At 46.8% G+C, this 22,443-nt stretch overlaps 1 protein-coding gene across 1 annotated transcript in view; it reads right to left on the bottom strand.

Moving 5' to 3' along the window:
* ADARB2 (adenosine deaminase RNA specific B2 (inactive)) overlaps nt 1-22,443 on the bottom strand; it is a 365,767-nt gene that overhangs the window by 275,794 nt on the left and 67,530 nt on the right. The gene's annotated exons all lie outside the window — the stretch shown is intronic.

The raw sequence follows: 22,443 nt of genomic DNA, 5'->3' as shown, positions 1-22,443 counted from the left end.
GGTAGACTGACAAAGAAAAGACAAAAGCCACAAATCAGCAAAATCAGGAATGAAAGAAGGGACATAACCACCAACCTACAGAAATTAAAAGAATCATAAGGGAATGTTATGAACATCTTCATGCCCACAAATGAAACATCTTAAATGAAATGAAGAAGTTTCTGGAAGTGCACACATTTCCAAAAGTGACTAAAGAAGGAAAAGAAAATCTGAATAGGCAAGTATCAAAATTAAATTAATAATTAAAGACCTTTCTACAAAGAAAAGTCCAGGCTTAGTTGAATCATTAAACATTTAAAGAAGAAATAATAACAACCTTTCACAAACTCTTTCATAAAATAGAGGAGAGGGAAGCAACTCCCACCTCATTCAATAGTTCCATGCTATATTGATTCCAAGTGCAAAGTTATGACAAAAAAGAAAGCTATAGACCAATATCCCTCATGAGTACGGATGCAAAACTGTGAACAAAACATTAGCAAGCTGAGTCTAGCACCTTAAAAAAAAGGGTATATATCAAGACCAAGTAAGATTATGCCTGTAATGCAAAGTTGGCTTAATATATGAAGATCAATTAATGCACTGCACCATATCAATCAAATAAAGGTCAACAACTGATCATTACAATAAATGCAGGAAAAAATGTTGACAAAAGTCCAAACCCATTCACGACAGAATCTCTCAGCAACAATGTAGAAGGGAACTTCCTCAATCTGAAGACGGGCAAACATGAAACACCCACAACTGATGTCATACTTAACTGTGAATGAGTGAGTTCTTTCCCACAAGATCAGGAAAAAGGGAAGGATATCCACTTTCACATGCCAATTCAACATTACATTGCTGGGTGTAGCTAGTGTGATAATACAATTAAAAAAACAAAGAAAAAATAAAGGTACCAGCTATGAAAAGAAAGAAATGAAACTGTGTTTATTTGCAGATGACATCACTGTCTATGTGGGAAATCTGATGGAATCAATAGAAAAGATACTAGAATGATAAGTGATTTCAGCAAGACTGTAGGATATGAGATTAATATAAACACATCAATTGTATTTTTATGTACAAGTAACAAACAAGCTGAAAATGAAAGTAAGAAAATCGTTCCTTTCATAAAAGCATCAAAAAAATAAGTAATTAGGAATAAATTTAACAAAAGAAGTGCAAGACTTGTATTTTGGAAACTATAAAACATTGCTGAGAACAATTAAAGAAGATCTAAGGAAATAAAGAGACACTCCATGTTTGCTGATTAAAAGACTCAATAATGGCAAGACAGCAATTCTTCCCAAATTGACCTACAGATTCAATGCAATCTCATTCAAATCCCAGAACACGTTTTTTTTTTTTTGGTAGAAAATGACAATCTGATCCTAAAAAATATATGGAAATACAAAGGACCTGGTAGCCAAAACAATCTTGCAAAATAAGAATAAAGTTGGAAAACTTTCACTATCTGATTTCAAAACTTACTATAAAGGTAATCTAGATTAACTGAACAGAACTGAGAGTTCAGAGATAAATACATTTATGAGAAACTAATTTCTACAAAGGTGCAAAGACAATTCAATGGCTAAAGGACACTCTTTTCAATAATGGTTCCAGGACTACTGTAATCGTATTCAAAAAAAATGTACTGAGACCCTTACCTCACACCATACACAAATATCAACTCAGGATAGACCACAGACCTAAAGGTAATAAGCTAAAAATATAAAACTTCTAGAAGAAAACATAGAAAAATATCTTCATTAGTTTAAATTTGCCAAAGAATTATTAAGTACAACACAAAAGCACTATATATAAAAAAATCAAAAAATTATATTTCATCAAATTTTGAAACTTTTGGTCTTCAAAAAACACCATTAAGGAAATAAGATACGCTTCAAACTGGAAAAATATTTTCAAATTGTACATCTGATAAAAGACTTGTATCCGGAATTTATAATCTTTTAACTCAATAATAAGAAGACATAAATCCAGTTAAAACATGAGTAAAATTTTGAATATTCATGGTACCAAAGATGATACACAGAAAGCAAATAAGAACATGAAAAGACGCTTAACATCATTTGTCATTAGGGAAATGCAAATAAAACCACAGTAAGATATAATTATACTCCCACTAGAATAACTCTAATTCGAAGGACATAAAATTCCAAGTGTTTGATAGAATATGGAGAAACTGGAATTCTCACACATTGCTGTTGGGAATCAAAATGGTACAGCTACTCTGGAAAATAGTTCAGTAGTTTCTCAAATCATTAAACATACATTTGCCACATGACACAGTAATTCCATACCCAGGGGTCTGCCTAGAGGAATGAAAGCACAGGGCCACATACAGGCACCAAAGGGACTGTTGATTGGCATTATTCATGCAGATGGGAGCTGGGGTCAACACAGATGTCCATCAACAGTGAGGGATAAACAAAAGTGGAATGTCTATCTATCCCATGAAACACCAGGCAGCCAACGAAAGGATGGACTTCTGATACATGCTACACATGGATGAGTCCCAGAAATGTGCTGAGGGAAAGAAGCTAGAAGCAAAACACTCCTTACTGCCTGGTTTTATTTACATGGAATCTTCCATAGAGGCAAATAACGGAGACAGAAAGTGGGTTAGTGGTTGCTTAGGGCTGAGGGTGGGCACGCAGGAACTTGCTGAGGTGGTGGAAATGTTCCAGAATTGGGTGGTGATGGTTGCTCAACTCTTCAAATTTCCTAAAATCATTGAGCTGTACACTTAATATGGGTGAATTTCCATGATACATAAATGATATCCAGTAACTCTGTAACAAATGAATTGCATTTGGTTGTTTCTAGTCTACTGCTGGAATACCACTTACTCTATTTCACTTCAGAAAGAATAATATAAACTGTGATTTGGAGAACATTTTTGTTACAAAACCAGATTTCACAAAGCCCACTTGAGCCTGTATTTTTGCTACTAACCAAAGAGTTCCGTCTTTGGCATCAAATCCCTCCCCACCCGGGCTTCTCCACGAGCAGATCTCGTGCACAGCCAGTGGTCTCCCCCACTCATGGACTCATCCACGTGTAGCATGTATCAGAAGTCCATCCTTTTGTTGGCTGCCTGGTGTTTCATGGGATAGATAGACATTCCACTTTTGTTTATCCCTCACTGTTGATGGACATCTGTGTTGACCCCAGCTCCCATCTGCATGAATAATGCCAATCAACAGTACTTGCAGTCTGTACTGTTTTGCTCTTCCCTGTCATTAAATAATGTGCAGTTTTAGAGAAGTGTCTCCTGCTTTGTGTATGGATCCTGTGTCTCCTCGGAGAGACGGAAGGTCCCCTTGAGTACAGCATATCCATCGTGAGGATGAAGCCTGGTCCTAACCCTCACTAATACTCACGGAGCCTATTAGATGAACGTAGCATTTAATCCTCAAGCAGCCCCACGGGATTGACACTACTGTTCAGCTCGTCCTATGCACGATGCAAATGAAGGACAACAAGGTAAGATGATTTTCCCAGGTAACTCAGCTAGTCAGAAACGGATAAGAACCCAGACAACCTCCACTTTAAACCATTAAAGACTATTTCAGATTCTTCCCATAATTCCTCATGGAACTACAGGCACCACTAGCTTTTCTACAGTGGCTTTTCAACAGGTGATTTGAATCATGCCAATCATGAGTTGTCACCCTGTCCTGTCCTGCCATTTCCAAATGCAAGCCCAGGACAGTCTGGGAATTGATGTTTTTCCAGGCACGGCTGACAGTTCTTGGAGCAGCAAAGCACACATACCTGTGAAGACTATAATCACAAACCCAGTGAATCTTCACAAGGTTATGACAACTCTCTACTCGGAAAATAACGTTGATTGATATGTTTTTAAGAGACTGACATATGTAACTCTTTATTAAAAAATTATTAAATAACTTCTTGAAATAAAAAGGCAGTCGTGTAATTAATAGTTATGCACCGCATGACAGCATAATTATTCATTACCAAAATGCAGGAGCAAAATGACTTCTAATTTCACCCTCAGAATCTTTGAAGGTAAAAAAGTACTTCAAGAGGAAGTAAGCTAGGAAGAGAAGATGGTTTTTGTAAGCACTTGAGATTTTTTTTTTTTTTTTTTTTTTTTTTCTTGCGTTATGCGGGCCTCTCACTGTTGTGGCCTCTTCCCATTTGCGGAGCACAGGCTCCGGACACGCAGGCTCAGTGGCCATGGCTCACGGGCCCAGCCGCTCCGCGGCATGTGGGATCTTCCCGAAACGGGGCACGAACCCGCGTCTCCTGCATCGGCAGGCGGACTCTCAAGCACTGCGCCACCAGGGAAGCCCTTGAGATCTTTCTTGACTTGAAATTTTAAAAAAATCTAAAGTGGAAATGACAGATGATGTCATGCTATATTTATTTAAGGAGGGGCAAGTGACTAATTAAAAAACACATTCATAATTCAATAAAAATAGATTTAAAAAATGTACAAGTAGAGGGGTTTCTAACTCTTTTGTTCCCACTGTTGTTTTAGTTAGATTGTTTTTTTGAGCTCTCTGAGAAAATGTGACTTCATCTGTGTCTGTTTGGAATTAGCAAAGCACTTCTATAAGTTATTCAGAATTAATGAGTGCTGAGAGCCAATCCCAAGAGACATTTTTACAGTTTGTTTTCTGTGACATGACAAGGAGCTTGGCACTGACTTAACTCAGGCCCGGCTCCAGGTGCTGGGCTGAGTGTTACACTGAGACCTCAGTCACCTCTTTACCCTCATTCGAAGACAGCCTTCTCCATGGGTAACTGGGACACAGGAAATAAATGTGAACCCACACCAAAGGACCCCTCACAGGTGAGTGGAGGTGGTTTAGGGCAGGCGGGCCCAGCAGGGATGAGCTTATGGGGACTGTGGTCTGGACTGCTGGCCGTTGTTGGGTTGGAGGGACCGCTGGCAGCAGGGGTCAAGCATCGGTAAGGAAACAGGAGTCGGTGCCAGGTTTGTGTTCTGACGAGTGTAAGCTTATGTTCTTTAGGAATCGGGGAGCCAGTGAGAGTTTCACAGCATAATCAAGTTGGCATTTAGCAAGAGTAGGCTGGCAGTGGACAGGGGACTGAGAAATGTCAAAAGCAGACAACAGACTCAATCTTGGATGATGGCCTTCAGAACCTGGCGCCCAGACAGCCCAGGTCAAACGTCTCGTCCCACTGTCTGTCCACCCCGTCTCCTCTCTAGCTGCCAGCTGCCTTCCTCCTCATCCCCGCAAAGCTGGCGGGCTGTTCCCTGCCCCCCTCCTTGGGATGCCGAACCCCCTCAGTCTTGGATGCCTGTTTCCTGCTCTTTCTCTTATGTGGATATTGGTCTGGACTGGACTTCCAACAAGATTCTGCACCTGGTCTGCTGTCTTCAGTCTGTCTTGATCCTTCACCGCCTGACCTCTTCCACCTGGAAATTCTCCTCTGTGTATTGTGTGGAGCTGGCTCCAGAGACAGGAGTTTGCGGCCATCCATATATGGAGGACTGACTTCAACTCAAAACCAACAGTGACTGCCTGTCTTTCGTGGTATTTTGAGGCCACACCTGGGCTCAACATGGAAGAATAACGGGAATGGCTTGCTGGGGCCACAGGTAAGGTGGGGGTGGCCATGGTCATCCTAGATGTCTGTCTTTCCTATGACTGATTGAAAGTCGCTCCTGAAGTAACCTACATATTCTGAACTTGCCCGATTGTGTATTTTGCATAACCAGATTCAAGCGTCTGCCCTGGTTGTCTACGTCCGTTCTCATTCATCGCAATTCATCGCAATCCACCGTGCGCCTCTTCCACTGCCTGCCCTGCTCCTCTCTCCTTGCCCACTCCTCCCACCACCGCGGCTCAGCTCCCATGTCCTGTCCGCCTGCCCTCTCCGAGTACATGCTCGCTGGCCCGGGCTGTGTGCGTCTGACTGACTCCCCTCTTGCCCTGCAGGCGACCCCTCAAGTAAACTGTTAGCCCCTCAAGGACTCAGGCTGAGCTTATACATTTTAACAGCTCGACGTGCACAAGAAGGGGTTGATGAGCTGAGCTGTGGATTGATTTATTGATTCAGAGGTTGCTGTTCTAGCCCAAGTTACTGAAGATTAGAGTCTGGGGAGATTGGATCATAGAATCTGAGCCATGAAAGGACCCTGGAGATCACGAGGCACTTGATTCCGTTTGGAGAGCAGGGCTGGTCTGCGTGCCCCGGGTTGCATTGAGTTAAGGACAGAAATACCTCCCTGTTCTTTCTCTTGATTGCTTTTCTGTCTTATTTTATTTTCTATCTCACCTCCTTCTTACGTCCGCTGGAGGTTAAAGGGCAGAGCCCAGTGTCTAACACACCAGTTTGACTTTACACTTAAATCTCAGTCTTTGCACAGACCTGATTCCAAAGTATAAAACCACACACTGAGAAAACTTTACATCGAGGAGTAAATCCCCACTGCCTGGCTGCCTCCCCAGAGCTCCCTGGCAACACTGCCAGCCGATTGATCACCTTCCTGCATCAGCAGGGACCCTTTCCCTTGTAGGGCTCTGGGTCTGGGAAGGCTTTTGTCAGTCCCGCTGTGATTGGGCTGGATCTGCTGCCACGGCCGCGGGAAGACAGAGGCACTGCTGATTCTCCATGAGACGGTCATCCTCGGAGAACGCTGGTGAGCAGGGCCGTAATGGGATGTGAGTAAACATCCCAGGAAATCGAGTTCCCAGAGCCTTCCTTCTGCTTTTCCTGATATGCTTAGGGGGAAAATATGCTCTTAACACATACATCGTAGAGGACCAGTGGGGCCTCGTCAGTGCTTTATGATAGCCAAGTGTAAATCGTCTGCTCCATGGGTAGTTCCATGATTAATTGCGTTCTGTCCACATTAGGCTGCATTATTATCAGCTGCTTGCTGTTCAGCACTTGCTAGGCTGTTAATTATTGTTGTGTGGCTCTAAGGAATGTTTTCAAAACATTTTAGAATTCTACTACAGTGATGGCACAGGGAGGGATTTAATAAGCCACTGTTGTACATAAGAAAGACAAACAGATATTTTAAAACATGAAAATAATTTAGTTATGGTTTTTTCTTCCCAGGCCATTGCTGGCAAAAAAAATGTGTTTCTAACATTGCACTGCATGTCAGCACTGACTCTCACCTTGGATTCCAGTTTTATTCTGCACGTAAGTGGGACAGAATCCCTCAGGGCCTATGAAGTAAGTCAGAATGAAGGGGAGGGATTCAAATCCTGAGATACTGCAGCATGATCTTTCCATTCTCAATCAAACACTCATTACTGGCCCTTCCTTGAGTTGGGATGGTTATAGAGAGTGTTTATTGGTGAGTCTGTTTCTTTCTATAAATCTGGAGAAAATGAAATTACGTCCATGACTTTCTTCTCAGTTCTTTCCCACCAGGCCCCAGTGACCCCTTCCCAGGTACCCAGGTGTTGCTGTCTACGGTTCAAGGTGCTGCACTGGTATTTCTGGAGGCTGGGGCTTTAATTCAAGATCAACCTGTGCTTCTTTCTTTCATGCGAGCACTGGGCAAAGAGCTGGGATTTTATTTTGTTTCATGAGGGACTTGGAGACTCGGATTAGTACCAAGTACAGGACGAAAGTGCAGAATCTACAAGTTCTGAGTCTTCACAATGAACCCAGTGGAAGTTGTCATCACTGACACGGAGAAGTTCCTTCACAAGGAAACATAATTAGAACTGGCTTGAGCTATTCAAGAGCATTTTCTTTCAAATGTCTCTAAAACATACGAAGAGTCCAAGAGTAACGTGTTCCTTTATATTCAGCAAGTCTAGTTTTTGTTTTTAATTTTGGCTTCTGTGTAGATCTTCGAGGTTACCTGATTAACCCTTTCCCCTTTATCTACATAAGAAAACCAAGCTGTGAGACCTTGACTCCAGAGCCTTGTCCGCAGGGACCCCGGGCCTGGAACTTGGATTTCTATCTCCCACAGTGGAGTTCTTCCCATGGTGTTTTGCCAGTTTTAAAAAATCTTAAACAACTGTGGGTTTATTCCTTATAATGTTATTCCCTTAGAGTTGACAGGAATCTCTTCATCACGGCGTTCAGATGTCCACATTTGGATCCGAGTTTATTTTCTTCAACTTCCTCTCGGCCCCCATTCAACCCAACCCTGTGTGGCCCCGCTGTCTCCACGAGCTGTGCAGACGTCTAGATGTTTCTACCCTGTCCCCTCCTGCATTTCCGGACCCCATGCAAGCCTGGCTCAGCCCCGCCTTCTCTGCAAATCTTCCTCAAGCTCTTCTGTCCCCAGTTGCCATCTGTTTGCTAAACCCCTCTAGGCTTGTGATCTGAGACACACAACTTAGCATGAAAGAGCAGAGAGTTTTGTCTTTTCAGTGACTTCAGGAGAGGAGATGGGGAAACCCTGCCTGGCGATGTTCACCTGCTTGTGCTTGTGGAAACCCCAGGAAAGCAGACAGAGGAGCTGCATCCACAGGACAAGACTGGGCTGAAATCCACGGTCAGCACAGCAGCCCTGCTCACAGCACCCACTGAGTATCCACCGAATGAAACAGCACCAAAATAAAGTAAATTCACCTGAGAGGCTGGGGTGGAAGAGACACTGAGCCGAGACACAGAGAATGAGGGGAGGGAGGTGGGGGACGAGCAGCTGACCTCACTCACTCACCCCTTCCTTTGTGCATTTGATCTACACCCGTCCCCAAGGAAGCCTCTTGTGCCAACCCTCCTGCCCCGGAGCTCCCGGACTTTCTATTGGCACTTTTATGCCCAGGGTCACCCAGCCGAGGTCCTAAGTTTTATTGGTTGGAGTTTTGGTCCATTTATAAGTGATGACCGATCACCGGGTAGTTTGGCATTAAGCATTTCAACCCAGAAAAGAGGAGATACCGTTTTCTTCAAGCATTTAGCAAATATTCACAAAGGGCCATTGGAGGTCTTCGAATAAGACAGACAAGGGCTCTGCCTTGATGGAGCCCGTTTCTGGTGAGGGTGGGGCGAATACACATGCGGATACAGAAACAACTCCATGTTCCTGACCTAACGTAGTGACGGAGGATGAAGATGCAGGGCCTGGGGTGGCTGCTTGGCTCTGCTGGTGACATCGTTCGCCTCTGTGCCGCACGTTGTGGGAGCGCTGGCAGAGGAGAGCATTTTACACTCTGCTTTGGCTAAAGCAGACCCTCAACCTCAAGAGCTGGATCATTTACATTTTGGGTCATAAGAAGCGACCTTGGCCTTTACCTCAAATAGGTTCGCTACCTGGGTCTTACTTGCTGACAGCAAGTCTGAGCTGGCGGTGGAGGGTGGTGTTGGGTGCCATCCAGAAGCTGCGGTTTTAGGCAGAGGAGGTGATGCTCTAAGGCACGTGTCAGCCCATGTTTCCACAGGCTGCTGTGGGAATTGCATGTGCAGGAAACGAGGGAAATGCTTGCGTCTCTCTGGGGGCACCTCCCACTGTAAAACACAGCAAGAGGAAGGTCTGTAAACCCACACACCGCACAGGGACACCTTGATTCCCGAGAACGAAGAAACTAAGATTTATGACGCACGGAACCCTATACCCAGAGCTCGGGAATGAGTCCCAGGCTGTGCCATGCAGATCCACCCTTTCTTCCCTCACTCCGTTCCTTACTTTCTTCCTTCCTCTATTCTGCAGGCTTGTTGAGCACCCGCTGCCTCTGAGACAGAGTCTGAGGGCCCAGCAGGGGGCAAACCACCCAAGGTCCCTGCCTCCGATGCATTGCACGCTCGGCTGTTCTTACGCCACCGTGAGCCACAGTCCTAGTGACCTTGTGGCCTGGACTCAGAGCCAGCTCCTCTCATCCCAGTGTCAATGTACATGTTAGGATGCAGCAAAGTCTGCTCAGCACAGAACTCCAGTGAACAATCGCACGAAGCTGGGCTGGAAGGTGGGGGATGGACAGACAGCTGCATAGGCTTATAGACCAAAGGATGGATGGACGGATGGGAAGAGAGATAAGGATAGACAGATCTGGTTATTTGATATCTTTTAAGTGGAGGTTTTGGGTAAAATGTAACACCACATGAGGATATGGAACAGCAAGTATTTTCCATTCTCCTCTAGCTGCTCCATCTAGGAAAATGTGACTCTACTTATACACCTTTATAACGAGGAATATGTAATTTTAAATGGCGATCTGTAAGAGCAATTGTGAGAATTTAATCAGATTATTGTAGTTATTTTGGAAGCTTATTGTGTCACAGACATTCTAAATAATGACTATTTTCTCCCTTAAAATGATCACCTTCCTACAAGCAAAGCAGGACCCCTTCTGTGAGGATGCGTCCAGATGCTCTTTGGCCATTTCTCCAAAGATATTTGTATCAGGGGTGCCAGATGGGAAAATAGAGATTAAAGTGACAAACGTTTGGGTCTGGCTTTGAAAGAATACCAGTAAATATTTTGTGTGAGCAGGGACAAACAGGGGTCCTCCCACCAGCTGACAAACCTTTGAGGTTTGGGCAGGGAACGGGGTATTTTCAAAATTTTTTATTGGAGTAACACTGATTTATAACGTGGTAGGTTTCACGAATAAACATTATGTTTCTACTCCTCTACACGGGAGGTTGTTTTTAACCTGGAGGAAACTATAGGGCAATGAAAAGTTTCCTCTCCAGCTCCCACCAGTCCCCAGTATATTTCCTGACTTACCCTGTCAAGTTCAACACGCGATATAAATGAAACAACTTTTAATCATTCCAGGAGAGACGCGTGACAGATGTAGATATTACACTTCAATATATGGAAATAGCCTCAAAGTGTCATTAACTTTTGAATTAACAATGAGCCTTGATTGTTTGAGAAGAGGTGACATATTTCCCCATTTAGAGTTTGGGACAAGAAGTTAATTTAAATGCCAAAAGCACATATATTTGAGTAACATGATGTCAAATAAATCTTTTAGCATTAATATAAAAATGGCATTTATAAAAGCTATAATGAATGTAGCTAAAGGCACACTTTCTTAAACAGTTTTTCTCAATTGAGATCTTACAAAGCTTCAGTCTATTGTTCCACTTTCATTAGTGTCTTTTTTTTTTTTCAGCCCAATTATAGTAAAGGATGTATATTTCAAGTTAACATTTACCGAGCATTGACTACAGGACAAACACTGTTCTTTATGCCCTGGGTGCATCATCTAGTTCTCACAACAACCCCAGGAGGCAGCTCGTTGTGTTAACATCCTTTTCCAGGGGAGCAAGTGAGGCTTTGGATTAAGTATTTTTTTCTGCGGGGACACATCCATAAACAGTGTCTCCTGGTCCAGCCGGTTTTCCTGGAAGGTGCCCAGTTCTCCCAGGAGCTGCACTCCTCTCTGGACTCAGTGTCCACAAGCCGTGGCACTTAGCCCTGCCCTAAGCCGAGAGGCAGAACAAGCAGTCATTGTCTGAGCATATTCCACGTGTTAACACAGTCACCAGGTTCTCCTGTGTTCCCAATGCCTGCACCCACCTGGTAGGGAGTGTTGGGTCCTTGTTTTCACCACCTGCCCCGAGATCAGAGTGTGCCAGGTGGGAAGGGACAGTCTCAGTAAGTTTCTGTTTTGGGACATCGGGGCTGTTATCCCTCATTAGGGTCAAAGGGTTTTTGCAGCTGGGATAGGTAGCAGTGACACCAAAAACGTCTGATAGTGTCAGAAAGTTCTAGAAGAATGAGAGGAGCCCATTCGTAAGACTGTGGTCTTACAAACAACCTGCTTTCCCTCTTCTCTGCCCGTGTTGGCCATTTGGGAGCTGGGCTCAGAGCCTATGCCTTGGATGCCGCTGGCTGTAGAGCCATCCCCCAGCTCCAGGGGAGACCCTGGGAACCCGTCAGCTTTGGTCCAGGCTACCTTCTATCAGCTGTGTCTCCCCCTCTCCTCCCTGGACCATCTGAGAGGAGGCTGATGAGGAACTATTTGCTCCACACTAATAACAGGAAGCTGTAGCTACCACACCGACTCTGTCCACGTCCCACATCATAACATTAGGGGCCCCGGCACCACCTCAAATCCTCAGACGTGCCCTTGGAACACAGGGCCTTCAACACAACTCTACCTTGGAGTGAAACCTGGGACCCCACGGGGCGCCAGCGTTGGCAGGGTCAGAAGAATGGTTGAACCCCACTGCTCACAAATGTTTGGATGCCACTGGCCGAGGGGGCACATTAGCTACACTCACACACCTCCAGTGATGGGGAACTCACTACCTCCCAAGCAGGTTTCCAGTTCCTCCTGAGGAACTCTATTCTATCTGTAGGTAATTTGTTAGAGACTTTTCTGTAGACTCTCAGCTTAACTGTCTCCCTAATTTACACTTGATGATCACAGTCTAACTCCTCAGATTGACGGGGTTAAATCTAAGCTCACTCCTAAATGCTCAGTTCTTTAAAGGGGGCAAGCTGGAAGGGAGAGGTGGAATATTATTTTTCCCTTTCAGTATGGTAATCACTAGAGATATTTAAAAGAAAGTGGGTGAAAAGTGACAAATGAGCAAAAAATTCTACCTTTTAGTAAAGGTTAAAAGCAGGTGTCAGACCTTGAAGTTTATCACAGCTAAAGGGACTTAAGTGGCCCATCGGCATTTTGACTTGAAGTGTGAGGCAAACACAATTGACAGAGAAAAGCAAAAATCTGTGGAGGCTCTAAACCAAACAGTCTGGATAAAGGACCAACCTAGAATGGATTCTGTTGTTGCCTGGGACACTTATACAGCTGTGTGAAATATTCTGTGTATGCATATTTTATATGTGTATACACACACACACACACACACACACACTTAATGTACTTTCAATATGTATTTTTATGGGAGATCTGAAACACAAGTCAACTATAAAAAGAAATACTTTCTTATCTTCTGCCTTGTCTATGTCAGTTGAAAAATATATCAGTGGGAAAATTACTTTTTAAAGGGAGACTAACTTTAGTAATAGAAAGTAAGGAATAAAGAAGAAATATCCAAATGAAAAGCCTGGTAAACCCAGCTTACACTGACAGGGAAAAAGCTGCCCTTTATTCCTGCCTGGCAAAAATAGCACGACTCTAAAATCTATTCTTGGCTACAGTTAATATATACGATGAACCCAGAAAGAGTTAGGCTTTTAGGGAAAAAAAAAGATCGTTTCTAATTGTTTTTATCCTATGCTGAGGTATTCTTGCTGAAAGCTAAGAATTAGCTATATCCAAGAAAAGTTTCAATAAATTGTAAATACATATTCAAAGGAAAAAATACATGTAGTTAATATGGAAGCCATATGTGACCAACGTAAGCACTCGTTATATTATTTAGTGCCTGATATAAAATAGCTCAATAAAATAATCTTGGAGCATTTAAATCTAAATTGGCATTGGCAAGGAATGAAATATCTCCAAAAGGGTGAAGAAGCCAACAGATTTCACTCAAAGCAACACCAGGAAATGGGTCTGTTCCCATGTGGACCTGCCATTCCTGTAACTTCATAGAAAATGATGAAACGGCCTGACATCAGTTCTGAAAACCCACGCAGAGCGTTGTTTAAACCACTGTGTTTTTTTAAAGGAAAGAAAAGGTCTGCATTTCCTTCTGGAGCATAGAAGCTATTGGGTTTTACACCCTGGAAATGGTCTACAGTCAGCAGAGCTGCATGAGCTACGTCTTGCAGGCAGTTTCCTGTGTCGCCCGCATCTTTGTTTTGAAAGAGCTGCTGGGAGACTCCAGACCCAAACATGTCCTACTAGTGGTCAGCCAACGACCTTGCCGCACTTTGCATCCCCAGTCAGCCTGCCAAGGTGATTTTTCTATAAATCTTTAAAAAATCTGCTCCAGATGGTTGTAAATCATTATACACTTTACCTCCGTGTGGATGTGACATTTATTATGGTTTGTTTTTGATTTTTTAGATCAAAAGTTCTCATTCCCCATATTTGTGTCATTAATGACCACTTTTGAGAATTTGGCCCTAAAGCTTGGAAATCGAAGTCAGAACATACGTGAGATCATAAATTCCCAAAGGACACGGATTTTGTCTATATTGTTTCAAACACACCCAAGCTATGCTTGGCATGTGGCAAGTGATGGGGACCATGAACCCACACCCTCTAGCTTTGAGTCTTCTTGGCCCTGAGAACAGGATTTCAGGCCTCCTCACTTTCCGTGGGTGGGGAGTGATTAAATATTGGTGAAACTGGTCAACGGGCTCCAGGTCACACATGGCTATTTTGGTCAAGGCATTCAAGGATTTATTTGTTACAATTAAGCCTTTCCCAGCTCTCATTTCTCAAATTGTACATTCCTGCCAATCGGATCTTTTGGTCAGAGTAAAAATACCACATTGATAAAATGTAGACAAAATAAACAAACACAAGAGGAAAAGCTATCTCTCAGAGTTGGCCTCCTACCTCTGGGTTTTCAAACTATCAAGTCCCTTCAGGGGCATTCCCCACAGACACACACTCCCACACCTCCAGCCCCATGGCCAGGGGCCTCATGGACCTTCTGGGAGAAACGTGAGAGGCAGACGGGCTGCAGCACTGACCCCAGGACATCATCTCCATTTACAGATAGGGAGACTGGGGTGTCAGACCCCAAGGCCACAGAGCTGGAACTCGAAACTCAGCCCTGATAAACTCTGGCCCGTGTGCTTTAACCAGTGCACTACATCTTAAGTAAAATAAGCCCTAGGAAACAGCAAAAAACAAAACCTTGCAGGCAGGACGTGAAAGATTTTTGAAAAGTAGTTTTTGAAACTCTCTCTTTTGCAGAGTTTTTTTGTTTTTAATTGAAGTATAGTTGATCTACAGTGTTGCAGGTGTACAGCAGAGTGACTCAGTTATACATATATATGTATTCTTTGCAGAACTTTAATACAAAGCCCTTGAACCTATAAATGTAGCCGTCTGGAGGTGGAAGGGGAATGATCCTGTTACCCCACCGCACACACACACATACACACACACACACACACACACGCTCATTCATGCATGCACACTCACTCATGCACGCACACATGCACACACACACGCGCACACACACACACACTCTACAAGAGTCTTGTGCTCCACATGCTGATGCTCCCAGACCAGAAACCACAGGTCATCCCTACAGCCAGGTCACCGGGATGGTGGCTCACAGTGGGGCCTTGGTTTACCTTGTGAGTTTATTTCCAAAACACCAGTGACTTCGCTTCACAGAAGGTGAGAAAGTGCATGAACGAGGTTGGGGAGGGAGGCCCTGGGGCCTCTTAAGAGACCCTCTTTCTTATCTCCCAGTTTCTGCTGAGGAGAGGTGCTTGGCTAACTTGCCAGCTCTTCAGAAACCCGACTCGGATCCCAGCCCTGTTCTGAGAATGACCAGGAACTCAGTAGGGACAGTGCGGCCTGGAAACCCCTCCACAGACTGGCCACACTGGCCCAGCCACGTGAGACCAGAGGCGTGGCTCAGGGGACCCCACCCACCAGCTCACTGCAGAGGCAGGGGTGCGGAAGCATTCACCATGCCGCTCACACGGGCTGAGGACCAAGGATCAAAGCTCCGAGTCACCCACAAGGAGCTCGGCACAATTTTCAAATGCAGGCGGCACTTCTCCAGGGCTCTGAGTGCCTCTCCTGGGCTGCAGCAGCCTTGGGGAGCGATGTGACAACACACAATGCCACGCGGCACCACACGATGCCACTGCTGATTTACTGCGTGGGAAGCAGCACTCCATCACTGTCCCCCCGGCTGCCACTGCCACCAGCTCTGCCTGTCCCCGGGCAGCTTGCTTACAGAGGAAATTATTCACTTGCTTGTATGTTACATGCAAAACAAACTCTTCTTAGCTGTCTCCATCTATCACCTGGCCTGGCTGTGGGCTTGGTAGGGGGCAGGGGGCGAGGGCAGAGGAGTGGAAGGTGCCGGCTTCTCCTTGAAAATGCTCGAAGAGCACATGCGGGCAGGGACAGAGAAATGCGCAGGCCGGCCCAGGTGCTGTTCCATGAGCTCTGTCTCGTCCTGCCTGTGCTAGCGCAGAGGGGACAGTCAGTAGCAGTGCTGGGGAGCCTGCAGGGTTTCTTGTCTGCAGCAGCGGAGCTCCATGGAGTCCCCTGCCTGGCAGCTCACACTTTCCAGAAGCAGGAGGCCTTTCAGACTCTCAGATAGAGTGACAGGTTGCGTTGGCATCGAAGCTTCTTTCTGGGGTCTGGGATTTTTCATTTTGTTTCATTATTGTTTACATTTAGGACAGACGGCTTCACTCTCAAAAAGATGATGCCCAGAGAGTCTTCAGTATGACTTTGTCACACTAATTTTCGCCCCGTGGCCACTTTAGAAAATACACGTAACGTCCCTGCAAACACACCTAAATGAGATCGGAGAATACAGGTCAGTTGCTGGTCGAGTAGGAGCCTCACCTGCCTAGCGGATGTAGAAGAAACGGGTATTTTGGAGAAAATCTCAGCACACGGAATCTGGATGCTTGCGGATGCTAAAGAAGATGACCAGTAGAAGGACGGACTCATTGCTGAGTGGATGCCCTGTCGGCCTGGCTCTTCATCTGGCCTAGTTGACTGGACGGGCTCCGAACCTACAGTAGGTCCCCACTTGGGGTGAGATGGCTCAGGTGGGGGATGCCCACCGGCCAGCAGAGCTTAGAGAGACGCGGCAGAGAGACATGAACTTTCCAGTCCTGGGCAACAGAGCCCTGGGATCGAGGCGGCCACGTCCCCGGACTCCTCCCAATTCCAGCTGCAGTCCTTTCCGTTCCTAAATTCTCTGCTCACATAGGCCTGGCATCTCCAGGCAGCCCCACCCTCCTCTTCATTTGTTTCAATATCTGGGAGGGGCTGTGCCGCGTCCTTTGAGGTGCTGCAGGCTCAGTGTAGACCTAGGGGTGCGTGAAGGGCGAGGGTTCTGCATGAGGCCCTGAGTGGTGACAGGCACCCAAGTCCATGTGGTCAGCCTCTGTCAGAGTCAGGCCGGCTTAGACAAGCTGCTGCGCCCCGATTCTAGAAGCACAGTGATAGCTGGCGGTGAAATGCAAAGTGCCTGAAAATGTCAGGGGAGAAAATCCAGAGGGGAAACTGCACCCAAGTTCCACCAGCGCCCCGTGGCCTCTGTTGTCACCACTAATGTTATTTATTGCAGCTCCACGCTCCTTTTGAGGCATAATTTAAAAAGATAAATAACTGGAGAGACCCTCGCCAAGATAAATGTATGGTTTGAGGGCTTTTCATTTCGTTGCCTTTTCAGGAACATTAGAAAGAAGGGAAGTGCTTTGGAGCTGTCTGCAGAAACTTCCCAGAAAAGGGTTGTAAGGTTGCAGGAGCTTCTACCTGCCGTCCTTTATCTGTGGTTCCTTCTACCACTGGCCCCGGGAGAAAACAAAAAAAAGATATTTCATTTTATTTACTTAGGGTGTATCCAGATCTGGAAGTTCTAATTTATGAGGCTGAAATGCCATTAAGGTGATGCAGGAAATTCTAAATGAGTATATGCATGCCTTCTCTCCAAGGAATAATTTAGGGAACTCCAACAAGATTGGGTTTAAAGACACACAGGCACATAAGCAGAAAGCTTAGGACACTGACAAAAATATTTTTTACAGTTTAAAAAAGCTTCTGCTGCTTTTTTTTTTTTTAAAGTGTAAAATTTCTCTGGCCTTTTGAGCTTCTGAAGATTATGATATGAGGTTTATATCCTGTCTGTCCTGCACTCTTTCTTTTGCTTCCTAAAATAATCCCCCTTCCTCAGTAACGACCTCTTGAAAGCAGGATTTATCTCTAACCCTTTTGCACAAAACCAGGCACAAAGTGACTTTCTTCACCAGAAGCTCCCAGACGTGGGGTGGGCCACACAGCAGGCTCTATTTTCAGCCTGTTCCCCAGCCACCCCAGGACTCTGCATAAACTGAATTAATTCACACTTGCCTAGAGACACATTAGGAATCGGTGAGGAGTTTACTTTAAAAGTCTATTTTCTAGGAAATATTTGTTCCACTTTTTCTCATGCTACTTCCCTAGTTTTACAAAATAAACACATTGTGTCTAAAATCACTGCTGCATTCCCTGGAGAGCTATTAACCTAGAAAAAACATGTGTGCCCAAGAACGGGTCCACACTGATCTTCAATCTAGAGATTCGAGCCCTGATAGGAGCATCTGTCCACACGACCAGCCTCTGATGCTGTTTCAGTTGCCTTTCAAGTTTACATCACATTCAGAAGATATGTCTAGAGTTATAACCACTAACAAAGTAGTAATAATGAAACGAGTATCTCAGCGCAAAAGAGACGACCATTTACTGAGTGCTTTTTACATGCCTTCTGTGTTAAAAGCATCTTCTGTGCATTGGGCACATAGTCAGCGCCGTGTGCCATGGAGGGCACTGCTGTGACCTGATCTGCAGAGGGACTTGGACTCAGAAAGCCTGAACAGGTTGTGAGGCGTCAGACAGCTCTTCACCTCTTCCCCCAGGCTGGGTTAGGTCTCCATGGTTTGAGTTTCTGCAGCATTTCACATGGATATTATTTTATTTGATGCTTAGAGCAATATTGAGAATGTAGGTGCTCTGATGGAGCTCAGAGAGTCTGAACACGCTACCCAGACGCACGGCGACTAGGTGACAGGCCTGAATCTCACAGACTGAAACCAAACCACATCGGCTTGAACCTTTGATCCATGTTTGATTGAACCAAGCTAACTGGCTTGTATGCAACACATTTCAGAGAGAGGGGAATTCTTCTTATAGTCTTTGAAACATCCCCAGTATGTATCTAGTTTGAGATCATATTATAAATTGGTGCCACTTACGGATTTGTTGAGTCCTATATGACTCCTAATTTGCTCTCTCTGGCGCTGGGTTTCACAACTTTTTCCAGAAGATAGCCTTTTCTAGCCTCCCCTACGTATCTTTCCCGATCCTCTTCCACATTCGACTCTTTCTTGACTGTTCTAACCTACAATGATTTCTCTCTCTGTGGTCTCCATTGTTTCCTTGGTGGCTAACGTGCACCCACTTGTACTGTTTACATTTATTTTACAGCTACAAATGCTTCTTTACACGTGGTGTGGGTGTCTCGCATGCTTAGGCCCGCAGGAGGAATTCTAATCTGTTGATTACTTTGCAAGAAATAATCCTGTAACAAGGGTCAGCCTGCCAGATGGCGTGGAGGGCTGGGCTCCCTGGAGCAGCCAGGCATGACGAAGTCGGATGCCCCTGGACGAGGTGGCTGGTCACTGGGGTCTGGTTTCCCCTCCACTTTCCAGCTCCCTGAGCCACTGTTTTGCTGGGGATCAGTTGTATCTTCATAAAAAGTATATATTGACACAGACAGGATAGCCCGTTAGGTTCTGCTGAAGTTCTTGCATCTGTGATTTGCACATACTTACTCTCCGAATCACCTGAGACAGTGTCTGAAATCGTGTGGGTGCTGATGTCCTGAGGAGTGGTGGTCACCCCCGCATTAAGGGCTCGGCCTGGAGGTGTTTCTCATCAATCCTCAGGGTGTCAAGGGCCCACGTGGATGGGAACTGCCCGTGAAATACCTTTTCATAGTTCCTTTTCATAGTTAAAACACAATTACAGACTCCCTGAGCATCTTCACAATGTCAAACATGGGTGGACAATGAAAGCCAAGTTATGTGCTGGCATCCCGCATTGTGACACCTTTGGGACCCTCCACGGTCACCACTTCCATCACATTCTTTGAGGCATGGGGTTATGTGACAGATGGACATAGAGGGGGCTTGTCGGCTAGATCACATGCCTACTCGCCCTCCGTCCAGGTCCCTCAAGGAGGAGGATGCTGGGGGCGCCTGGGAGCTGGCTTTTCCTCCAGCTGGCATCCATGAGAGGAGAGGGTAAAACACTGTGAGCACATGTTGGCAAGCTTGGGGGCTTTCGGGGTCGCAATGCAGGAAAAGACAAGCAGATTCGAAGCACAGGTTTGAAAACACCGACAGTGTGAAACGGAAGCTTCCCCAAGTCTCTTCTCTGTGAACTTCATCACCTCCCAGCATAAAAGAGTCAGCTGCTGGTCCACCTGTTTCAAATCCGTGCTGCTGGCCCATAAAATGCCCAGTCTGCTCTGTCCTTCACTCTCCTCAATTAAACTGGCACCTCCCCGACCCTGACCAACAGCAAAGACCCTTCCAGAGGTGGGATATCTAGTCCCTATTTGTCCTCTGCAGTGAGACAGGCCTGGCGTTTGTTCCATAGGGAGGGAAAAACCCGACGTGCTTTAAAAGACACACGCGGTTCAAGCTTCAGTGACCACGGGCGTATTCCTTTACACGGGAGGCCTCCAGCAAAGGCTGACACGCAGCCACTTAGATCCCACGTACTGTGCACTGGGGCAGGCATGGGCCGCTGTGTCAGGATGGGCGGCAGGACAGCCCCAGCCTGACTTTCAGAACCCGCCTCCCCAGTTGAGGTCACCTCAAGGACATCAGGGAGCCGTGCCCTTCTCCCTCCTGCCGAGGTGACCCAAGCTTTCAGACAGTCACACTTGGAACAGGCTGCCTGGCTGCTCGGCCTTGGAGTGGCCTGTGCGGTCACCGCCGCAGGATGACAAATTGCCTCTCTGCCTGCTGGAGCTGCGCCAGCCCCTCTGCGACCCCTCCAGATGGGCCTGACTGAACTCCCAGCCGTTGGAGAGTGTGACGGCTCCATTACGAGGCTCCCACAGGCAGCCGGCGGGGGTCTTACCAGGCTCGCCCCGGGGTGTGGGTGCATGGGTCTGCATCGGCGAGGCCCGCAGAGACTCTAAGCTGGACGCGGGCACCCTCCACAGCCCCGATGATGCTCCCAGGGCACTGAGGGCATCTCTTCAATGAGCTCCCCGGACCCAGGTACACAGTCGTCTAAAGGAAACAGTGTTGGATCTCACTTGTATGTGGAATCTAGAATAGTCAGCTCTCTAGTAACAGGGAGCAAGATGGTGGTTACCGGGGAGAAGCAAACCCCTCCCTCAGGTGGTCCCCTCCCCAAATCCTTGCACAAAAAAGCTCTACCTGGTGCCTGGTGCTCAGAGAACCCGACCAGCCGACCCCCAATCAGCCCATGTGCCGGCCTCCCCGCTCAGGAGGCCTGACCCTCCCGCTGCTTCACCAGGACCTTGGTTCCCCCCAGTGGCCGCCTTCCCTCCACGCCCCACCCTGGACCCACCGGGAAGGCCAAGTGGGCCCAGCTCCAGACCCACCCAGAGCCCCCTGCACATCAAGCCCCTCATGCCCTGGAGCCACTGACCCCCGTCCTGTATATTAGCACAAAGGCCACTGGATCCTTTAGAAACCTGGGTCACACGTGCCCAGGCCAGGGGCCACAGTCCTCCCAGCTGACCCCATTGCTGTCCACACAGCTTTCTCCAGCTGCCCTGGGCTGTTTCAGCTTCCTGAAACAGGAAGCTATTTCATTGCTTCCTCCTCCAAGTGCACACGCCCGCATCCCCAGGGCCGTCCAGCTCCACCCCATGACTCTGGGGTCTCTTGCTGGTCCATGGCCGTCACCCATGTCATGTCACGGTGTTGGTAGATCTGAGACAGCCGTGGCCCCGATTCAGTCTCAGTGTGGGGCTCCACCCAGGGTAGGGAGGGGGGCAGGGGGCTCAGGAGGGGGCTCTATCCCTGGAGGGTCAAGACCAGGATGGGGAAGGAGTACTTCCCAGAACTTCTGCTGCCAGTGTCCTTGTCCCCGTGGTGAGCCACAGCCACCCCTGCCTCTGCAGGAGACCTTCTAACACTAGCAGGGTACTTAACAGTTGTCAAAAATCACAGAATCAGATCACCGGGAAAGATGGTGGAAGAGTTAGACGCAGAGATCAACTTCCTTCCCACAGATACACCAGAAATACATCTACACGTGGAACAACTCCTACAGAACACCTACTGAACGCTGGCAGAAGACCTCAGACCTCCCAAAAGGCAAGAAAGCCCCCACGTACCTGGGTAGGACAAAAGAAAAAAGAATAAACAGAGACAAAAGAATAGGGACGGGACCTGCACCAGTGGCAGGGAGCTGTGAAGGAGGAAAGGTTTCCACACACTAGGAAGTCCCTTCGCGGGCAGAGACTGCGGGTGGCGGAGGGGGAAAGCTTTGTATCCGCTGAGGAGAGCGCAGCAACAGGGGTGCGGAGGGCAAAGCGGAGAGATTCCCGCACAGAGGATCGGTGCCGACCAGCACTCACCAGCCCGAGAGACTTGTCTGCTCACCTGCCCGGGACGGGCGGGGCCTGGGAGCTGAGGATTGGGCTTCCGTTGGAGCGCAGGGAGAGGACTGGGGTTGGCGGCGTGAACACAGCCTTAAGGGGGTTAGTGCACCACGGCTAGCCGGGAGGGAGTCCGGGGAAAAGTCTGCACCTGCCGAAGAGGTAAGAGACTTTTTCTTCCCCCTTTGTTTCCTGGTGCGCGAGGAGACAGGATTAAGAGCGCTGCTTAAGGGAGCTCCAGAGACGGGCGCAAGCTGCGGCTAAAAGCGCGGACCCCAGAGACGGGCATGAGACGCTAAGGCCGCTGCT

Source organism: Lipotes vexillifer, unplaced genomic scaffold, assembly GCF_000442215.2.
Source record: "Lipotes vexillifer unplaced genomic scaffold, Lipotes_vexillifer_v1.1 scaffold646, whole genome shotgun sequence".
NCBI lineage: Eukaryota > Metazoa > Chordata > Mammalia > Artiodactyla > Lipotidae > Lipotes > Lipotes vexillifer.
This window is presented reverse-complemented; position numbering and strand designations above follow the sequence as displayed.